At 39.4% G+C, this 8,724-nt stretch overlaps 1 protein-coding gene across 4 annotated transcripts in view; it reads left to right on the forward strand.

Moving 5' to 3' along the window:
- The window catches only part of CELF1 (CUGBP Elav-like family member 1), a 41,908-nt gene extending 39,334 nt beyond the window's left edge, over positions 1 to 2,574 (forward strand). For all 4 annotated transcript variants that reach the window (XM_056850772.1, XM_056850773.1, XM_056850774.1 and 1 more), the window contains exon 14: positions 1,820 to 2,574. The gene's annotated coding sequence lies outside the window, so the exon portion shown is untranslated. The remainder of the gene's footprint in view (positions 1 to 1,819) is intronic.
- The last annotated feature ends 6,150 nt before the right edge of the window (positions 2,575 to 8,724 follow it).

The raw sequence follows: 8,724 nt of genomic DNA on the forward strand, positions 1-8,724 counted from the left end.
TGTGTCTTCCCCCCCCCCAGTGTCTCTCCTCCCCCCCCCCTTATTTTTCCTTTTCTGCATTTGAACAGATCCTTTGGCAGGCAGCCTGGGTATTACCTTATTGGCTGTTGTTTTGAGACAAACTGGATCAGTCATTTGTGTTTTGGCCAGTGCAACAAACAGATCACATTTAAAAGTGCACCTATTTTAGTTGCTTGGTGTTTTTTTTAAAAAAAGGCTGTATACCAGTCCTGAATTTAACCTTGAACAAAATTTTAGACATGTTTTAGAACCTTTGCATAAAGTGAGAGTGTTTGCTAATATGTGGACGTGAAACTGCAGCGAATAAAGAATGATATTAAATTAAAAGGCATTACTTGGGGGCAGACTTGACATTCATGGGACAAATATTGAAAAGTATTTCTTCCCAAAGAGCTACCTTGTTTTCCCAGAAAAGAAATAATTCTGTGTGGACAGCTATGATTCAGTTAGCCATATAAAGTTTTTAGCCCGAGTGGGTTTTAACGTTGACATGCACATATTTACAAGAATTTGCAGGATATAATCTACTTTTCTGATTCTGCCTGGTGTATCGCAGATGTTATGAACAAAAAAAGTCTTAAAGGCTATATTTAGCCTGCACAGTTAATTTCTGTAAGCCTTACTATATTCTCTTACCAAACATTACTTTTTCCCCTCAACCAAGATAATTCTAAAATTATCTACTTGTGAACAGAGCACATAGGTCAACATCCTTTAAGAATTTACACATACCAATAAAAAACTGTTTTTGGTCAGCGAACTATAACACAAGTGTATGTTGAGTTCAGGATGGTGTAATACACCTTTGACTGTAATTAGTCTTCAGAAGCTCATTTTTTCTGCTATTTGTTTGCTGCTTCAGACAGTTTTCCATGTTCACCATCTCATTGACAGAATGCTTTCTGAAGATCTTAAGTAAATTTACACTTGCAAATTGTCCCAGCCCTGAAAATCTCTCAAGATGTTGCAGACAAAATTTCCCCCCTCAAATTGGCCACAGTGACTGTAGAGTTTCTGAGAGTCCAGAATTCTTTCTCACAAAGTCAGGGAGCAGGATTTATTTATTGACCGAACTGCAAACATTTTCTTGCAAGTTTCATAGTATAAAAGGGCTCAAACTGGGGCAAGTCTTAGCTTGCAATCAAGTCTTAATTCCTTACTATTTTATAGAGGTTTCAGTTCCACTTACATACCTGTATGTGATCTTGTTCTTGAGTCTAAAATCAACAACCAGCATCCCTGTTTACTAAATAATAGCTTGAAGCAAGTAGGATGGGTTTCTTGGGCTGCTACTACATAAGCATGTCCTGTGATAGGAAAGAAGAAAGTGTCTCAACCATAAAAAAAATCCTCCCCCAGAGAATCCTTCTGTGTCTCCTATCACTTAGGATCTTAATTTCCCTGAATGCGTGTGAGCCCAGGGACCATATTTTATGGAGTCCGGTTTTACCAGCGGGAATTTACTTTGGTGTCTTCCTCGAGCAGGAACATGAGGTTGGGGAGTAGCGAATGCACAGCCATCTGTGTGCCAGCCATAATCCAATCTAGCCAGTGTCTCAAGGGAATCTAAGACCTCTGCTTTCATTTGGTATCTGACAGTTTTAACATTTATTTGGTGTCTTATGCACTTCAACTTTTACTTGTTCATTGTTGGCATGTGCTGCCCTTCCCTGTCAATTCCCCTCCCCAAGAGGTCTCATTGTACAGTGCCCATTCCTGTTCTCTTTCTTTCTCTGTTTGGATGTACTGCTCTGTGTAACTCAGTGGGTCTCCTTCTTTCTGGTTTGTTTTTTTCTAGATTCCTGCCGTTTGTTCATCGTTGTGCCTAAAGCATGTCGATGTGGCGTTCAAGTACATCGTCCAAATCCTTGTCTCTTCAGCTTCTCTGATGCTTGAACTCTCACCTTTTGACCTTGTGTTGACTTTTGATGCTGATGTGTATTTTTATTATGTTTGTTTCTTTTTTGTTTCTTTCCTTTTTTTGTGCTGCCAAATTGGTTTTGCTAGAAAGACTGCTGAAGGGGAATATTTAAACTTGCATTTGAATATAAAAGAATTCTATTTTTCTAGAACTTCGTAAGATAACCACTTGATTTTGTGATTCTGATTCTTTGTAATTGTCTTCAGAGCAGCCTTGCTAGCATACCTCATGGAGTATTTGTATTTCTGTGATCATACAGCCAATCACTTCTAGGCTTAGTTTTTTCTGTGTGCTTAGTTTTAAAACAGATCTTTGAAGGAAAAAGTAAAAAGATGCAACTTAAAACTTTCAGGAGGCTTCTAGTCACATTTTGCTGAATCTACTTTCTGTGCTTGAGCAGACAGCATGTATTCTTTGACTTGAGTAGCCTCAGCAGAAAACACTTGAACTACACTTTCTCCTGATTGTAGCTTCATTTTTGCCCTGGCACTTACTGTTTTTTCTTCCTGTGTGATTATCAGCCTGTCTGCAGTGAAAGTTTAATCAAAGTTGATGTTGTATTTCGTTAAACCCTAGCATGCTTAGTTTTTTGTAACTACAATCTCCTCAGCAAAATGTGAGATTTTGTTTCTTTTTTTACAAAACTCAGATAAGCCCTTCTAAACGTTTTGCATGTTTCCTGCTGTGTTCTTCACAATCTCGTATATATACACCCTTCACCTCTGTTTTCTATAGTTCGTGCAAAAACTGAGCAATTTAATAGGTTTCAAAGCTATCCATTTTTGGATGCCAGACTTGTGGTCATGTGTCACGTAAGGACATCTCCTGTGCATTTGGACTGCTTTACACAGTAGCTGCACCTTGCTCTGTCATCACAGCTATGGAAAGGTCTCAGGGGCTTGATTGCACTGTTTCGGTGGTAGTGGAGGCGGCAGGGATAGAAGATTAGCAGGAAGGTGTGGGATGCTCACAGTAATATTGCTTCTAAGATCCACTGGAGCCAAAGCTCTTTTGGGGTAGCCTTAATTTGTACCTCTTGTTTAATAATGTGGCTTGCTGTGTGAGGTTTAACACCGTCATACCTGAGGGGGATGGAAGCTCGATTGGCTCTCCTGTCTTCACACTTTAAGGAGCATGTTCTGTGTATCCCATTGAAGGAATCTGTAAGCCTAGGCACAAAACTGCTGGCTCTTTCCCCAAGTGACAAGCACAATATAACAGCCTACTAGCTGTTACCTGAACAGGGTACCAACCCCGGCTCCTTTTCTCAGGGGCCTTAGCTGGGGAATCTCTCTCTAGAGATAATTTTGTTTGTTTGTTTTTTTGTTCTTAAGTTGGGTAAGGAGTCATGCAGGGGGGGGGGTTTCCTCCTCTTTCTGACCTGATGAAAAAAACAGGGCAGATCTTCCTTCTCTGGGAAGCATGCTTTAGCCTTGTAGCACATACAACCTATTATAGAAGCTGAGACTTATTACGGGGTTTTGCAGCACCTGCAAGAAGATGCTGTGGTAGGTGCCTAATCACAAAAGGTGCAAAGTGGTGTGAGGAAACTAGGAAGGAGCTTTGACAGGAGGAAAGAGCATGAAGAAATTTTTTGGGAGAGTAGGACTGTACGGGGAGACCTATCTCTAGGCCAGGTGGAGGGCTAATTTGTTCCACTGCTTCGGACACAATTCTCTGCCCTATGCTGGGTGGGTAACCATTTCTCTATGCTTGTTAGATGGATATGCATAGTTAGCTTTTCCCTCAGTCTTGTCATCATCGCCTTTTTGAGAATGAGTTGCTTGAAAAGGTTATGGCTACATTATCTGGGGGTACAGCTGTGAGATGGTTGCTCTTAGGCTCAAGTCGCAATGCACAGGGATGTCATATGGCAGGGGAGGTCAAGACCCTGCAATGTATTGATTAATTTTGCCAATACATTTCTTTACAATGCGCGTTCAGTTCCATGAGGAACTCTGGGGAATCCTGTGGGGGGGAAAAACCCTGAGAAAACCAAAATGCCAAACATTGGATGTTCCTTTTCTTTCTTCTTTCCTTTCTTACCTTGGTTGTTTTAATTATTCTGTGGTGGTTTTAATGGATTTGAGACAGTAAAGCAGCAGCTGCCTTTTATTTCTGGCTGCTTTTTGTGAATAATTTAAAAAAAAAGAAAATTTACATTTTGGAAACAAACCTGTGGGCTTTTTTATTGGTACAAACATTGTATTTAACACTAGGGGTTTTGTACAGTTTTTTGCCTTTTCTACTAGAAAACAATGTAAAGTGATTCACAAATGTGACAAGAAAACAAATTGCCACTATGACCAAATGTAGAGTCTGTTCTGCAGTAACAGGATTTAATCAACTCAGTCGTGATTCTGTTGTAGCAAAGCTTTTCTTTACCTTGTTTGAACTGTTCCTTTTTTCTTGTTTGATTTGCAAAACAAAATGTCTTTTTTGTGTGAAATTGTGTTGTACTCTGTAGAAAAATTATGGATTTTACTTTAATGGTTTAAAATAACAGAAGCATATGTTGCTTTTCTGATCACGGAATTTGTGTAGTGGATTTAAAAATGAAAGTTTTGTTACAAGTTTGGAACGAGCGAGTATGTATTAAGGAATTTTTTTTTCCTTTGTGTGTGATTTCTTTTTGTCCCACTGGGGAACTTAAAGCTGTTTTAATTGCACAGACACACCGACAAGAAGTCATTTTGTATATGCCAAGTGTGGTACCTCCCTTTGTTTATTTGCTATTAAACTGTTTGAGAAGAATTTCTGTGTCATCTTTGTTCTTGCTTACATATGCACTAATAAGCAGGGGAGATGGTTTTGCCAGTTAGAAATAGTAATAATAAATCTCTCTAGCCAAAAGGAGCATCTCAGTGTTCATCATATATTGCTCTGGAATGCTTATTCTTTTCCCCTGCTTGCACGCTAACATTGTTCTAAGCTTTTTCTGTCTGTTTTAATGGTTTACCCTTTATTTCCTATTCTAAATGGCGCATTGGTTATCCTAAGGATGACTTGTGACCAACAACTTGATCAGAATACTTGTGTATCAAATGCACCAATTTAGGTGTTGGTTTTATAAGATAATCTGATATGTTCAGAGACAGAAGTCACTTCTGGGAAGATAAGTGCAGATGTGTGCACGCACACCCACACAAAAGAATTGCCCAGCTACCTGAGTCTGGTGATCCATGAAGATCAGCATTCTGTATTCTCACAGCACACAGATGCTAGAACAAAGTTTTTAAGCAAATGAAACGTTAAGATACTTCTGCACAATCTATAACGCACAATGATATCTCCAAACACAGATAGTGTGCTGCTAGTGGTAGCCAAGGACATTGTGGTTCTACTTGTAGTTAGTAGTACTTTGAACAGTTTATAATAGTAGCCATCATAACATCTGTATCAGTAAGTTCCATATATTTATGTTACATGTTGTATAATGGTACTTTCTTTTAAACTTGCTGGTTATCAATCGATTGATTCTTTGAAATTTGAGTTGAGTAATATTGTAGTCTTCTACAAACATTTCCACTCATGATCATACCAACCTCTGTTACTCACGTTGGAGCTCAGCCATAATTATTCCTAGACTTGAAAGCTGTAGCTGTTCTGAACGTTTTCCTCCTTAAGGAAAGATGCTTTGATCATTTTTATTATACCTCTCTATCAGTTCTTGAGGTTTTCTCTGTCCTTTTAAAGGTGATAGTCAGCATTTCCACACAGTATATAACACAAACATTGCTTTGCTGCATCAGATCTTAAATCATGTACACTTGCCTAGTTCTCTGCTGTAGCATACAAAATCCTGAGTGCTACCAATTATAACCCACATCTTTATGAAGTCTCTGTAGCCAACTCAGAACCCATCACAGTGTATGTATATAAATAGAACTATCCACTGTAATAATATTCTACGCCTGCAGGTGAGCAATTCTGTTTTGGAATGGATTTGTTAGATTGAGATATCTGCATTTTTATTCTGTTGATTATTTATTGAACCTTCTGTTCAAATGACTGCACTGCTCTCAGTATACTAAACATGGATGTTAGAACAGCTGCTGTCTTACAAAAATGACTTTCATTGTTCTGAGAGCTTTATTTTGAAGCAAAGTGGGTTCTCTTGGAACAAAATGATACATGGAAGATTAAGCAGAAATGCATTTAAAAGGCAGCTGAAGGGCTATGATTACAGCTGTGATTTAAGCGCCATGTTTTTGTTAACTAAGAATCTATTTTGTTTCTGATATTAATAATTTTCCCTATAGGGTTAACCTCTCTAGAAAGCTCTAGAAAAATTTAAAGCCGTGTTATTTTAATTGTGATTGAATGCAATGCAGTACATTAGTGTTTGGTCTTGCATTCCATCCAGTGCTGTCTGATAGGCATAAAGGAGGGTTTTTTATCACCTGTTGTGGTGAATAAAGCTGAGTGGATAAATGAACAACTGTTTTTAAATCCAGTTGCTCATAAGAAGGGCAAGTGGAATAGGGAAAAGAAAACTGGATGACAGAATTGTCCATCTGCAAGAGATTATTGTAACACAGCATCATTATACCATTGGCAGGTTAATAGCAATGCAAAACTCATATTGCTTGTAGCATATTGCTTGTAGACAGGACCTGTGTAATAAAGGAGGCCTGTGTTCTTTCATCCTTAATTAAGCCCCTGTAAACTGTAGATATGTTCATTCATCTACTGGGCCTGTACCTAAAGCTCAGGTTTACAGCTCAAGATTTTTTGTTCAAAACAAATAGAGTTGTACCTTTTTTCTCTCTCAACACACACACATACCATTAGCCCTCTGGGGGGGAAAAAACCTAATCATGTGGGATCTGTGAATCGCAGAAGCATTTCATAAACTCTTCGTTTCCATGTTGTCTTCTAATATTGTTTCTCAACATTTCAACAACATTTCTCAACAACGAAGCAGCCATAGAATGTGTGTTGGTGGTCTTTCCTGTGGACTTTCTACCTCTGTGGGCATTGAGGTGAGAATCCTTGTAAATCTGACTCCTACAGCTGCACCGTTTGAATTCTCTTCCTTCATTCTGCAGTGGGGAGAGAGGACGTAGTGTTTTTTTCTCTGCCAGGCAGAGTAAACCTAATAATATGGTTTACTCCAGTGAACAGGATAAATTTTGCATCCATGCATCTAAGACACACTTATTTGACTAAAGATATAATGACCACTAGTGAACAAGGGTATAAGAATTCCAGATTATGCTTTACTTTAAAAAACAACAACTGAATTTGGAGAACTGCACTGCCTTTTGCTTTCAACTGATTTGTTAGTTTGACGGCCTTGACATGCTTGTTCTCCATTGCATTCCAGTGCTGGATCTTATTAGTCTATAGTTTCTGCAGCTCTGCCTGGTTTCAGCACCCAGGGGGCTCCCCTCCCTCCCTCTGGCCTGGGGATTAGCAAATCTTTTTAGCCCAAGTGCTGGGGGGAAAATGCAGTGCCTACCTGTGAAGGTGCTGGCAACCGGGGAGGGAGGGCAAGGGTTGTACTTAGCCAGGCATACTTTGAGCAAGTCAAGCCCCAGTGGCACTGCCAGCATCTCAGAAATTCACCTTGGGCTTGGCTGGTGGCTGTGCAGGACTAGGTGGCGATGACGGGCATAAGTAGCATCTGTTGCCTTATCCCACAATGCTGCCAGTTCCTCATTTGCTTGAGCCAGAGATTTAGACCTGGATACCAAGCAAAATGGTCTGGTTTGCCACTGTCAATACACATGCTAGGGATCGCCTTGCCCTAGAGCTCTGCTTTGAGGAGAGGATCTCATCTTTTGAGACTTCACTGGGTATTCATATTCTTAACATTTTTGGATGCAAGACTTAAGTATCCTGTGTAGTTTGCCTAGTGGTGCACCACGAAGAGGTAGACCCTGTGGATTAGCATTAGTGGATGAGTTTGGGGAGTACGAACAAAAGTGGAAGAGCTTTGAGACAGCAAGTTGCAGAATGAGAAGCAGCAGTTCACAAGCTGTTCCTTATGTTCCCTATAGGAGACTACCTGATTTTCCAAAGATGTGGAAGCAGCCCCCTCCTTGGCCTATGCCTATCTAGAATTCATGCCATACATTCAAAAGGAAAAAAAATGTGATCCAGTCTGAGTGCATGATCAAGCTATTAACAGGGGGGGGGGAAGTACTTTAGAAATTTTTTCTTCCTGTGTTTCAGACATCCACAAAAGGATGTCTTCCAAAGCTAGTGGGTTTTGAAATCTACATGAACTACATAATCAACAAAAAGGATATGGGGTGGCTTTCGTTTCTGTCTCCACCTAAAATTCTACGTAACTAAAACAAGCTGTTTACTAGATCTTTTGGAGGGATTATCCTAGTAAGAGGGAAATACATTTTTAAAATGTATCATTGGTCTGAACCCACCTTTGCCCATTCCTGTTCCCATAATTCTAAGCTTCTCAGCAAGTTCTTGCAGAGCAGAAACCTAGACCTGGGTATGAAGTTCATTGAGTGAGCTGAACTTAGATAAAAGTTTATTTCTGGCTGGATCCTTCTCTTTCTGCAATTTTTGCCAGCTAATTAGCACCATCAATTGTGGATGAATGCACCAATCTTCAATCTGAAAACAGACATAATTGTTATTGTAAAAGTATTATATACCCATGTAAGGGAAATGTATTGTTTGTGTGAATTTTTCATTGAAGTATACTTTGAGAAGCTGGTACACAAATTGGGTCTCCAGTGTGTATTTGGCCAAAAATATGACCAAACTATTTCAGCATTTTAAAAAAATGCCTGTGAAGGTGGATCTGTTTA

The sequence above is a fragment of the Euleptes europaea genome, chromosome 6, assembly GCF_029931775.1.
Source record: "Euleptes europaea isolate rEulEur1 chromosome 6, rEulEur1.hap1, whole genome shotgun sequence".
NCBI classification, from domain to species: domain Eukaryota; kingdom Metazoa; phylum Chordata; class Lepidosauria; order Squamata; family Sphaerodactylidae; genus Euleptes; species Euleptes europaea.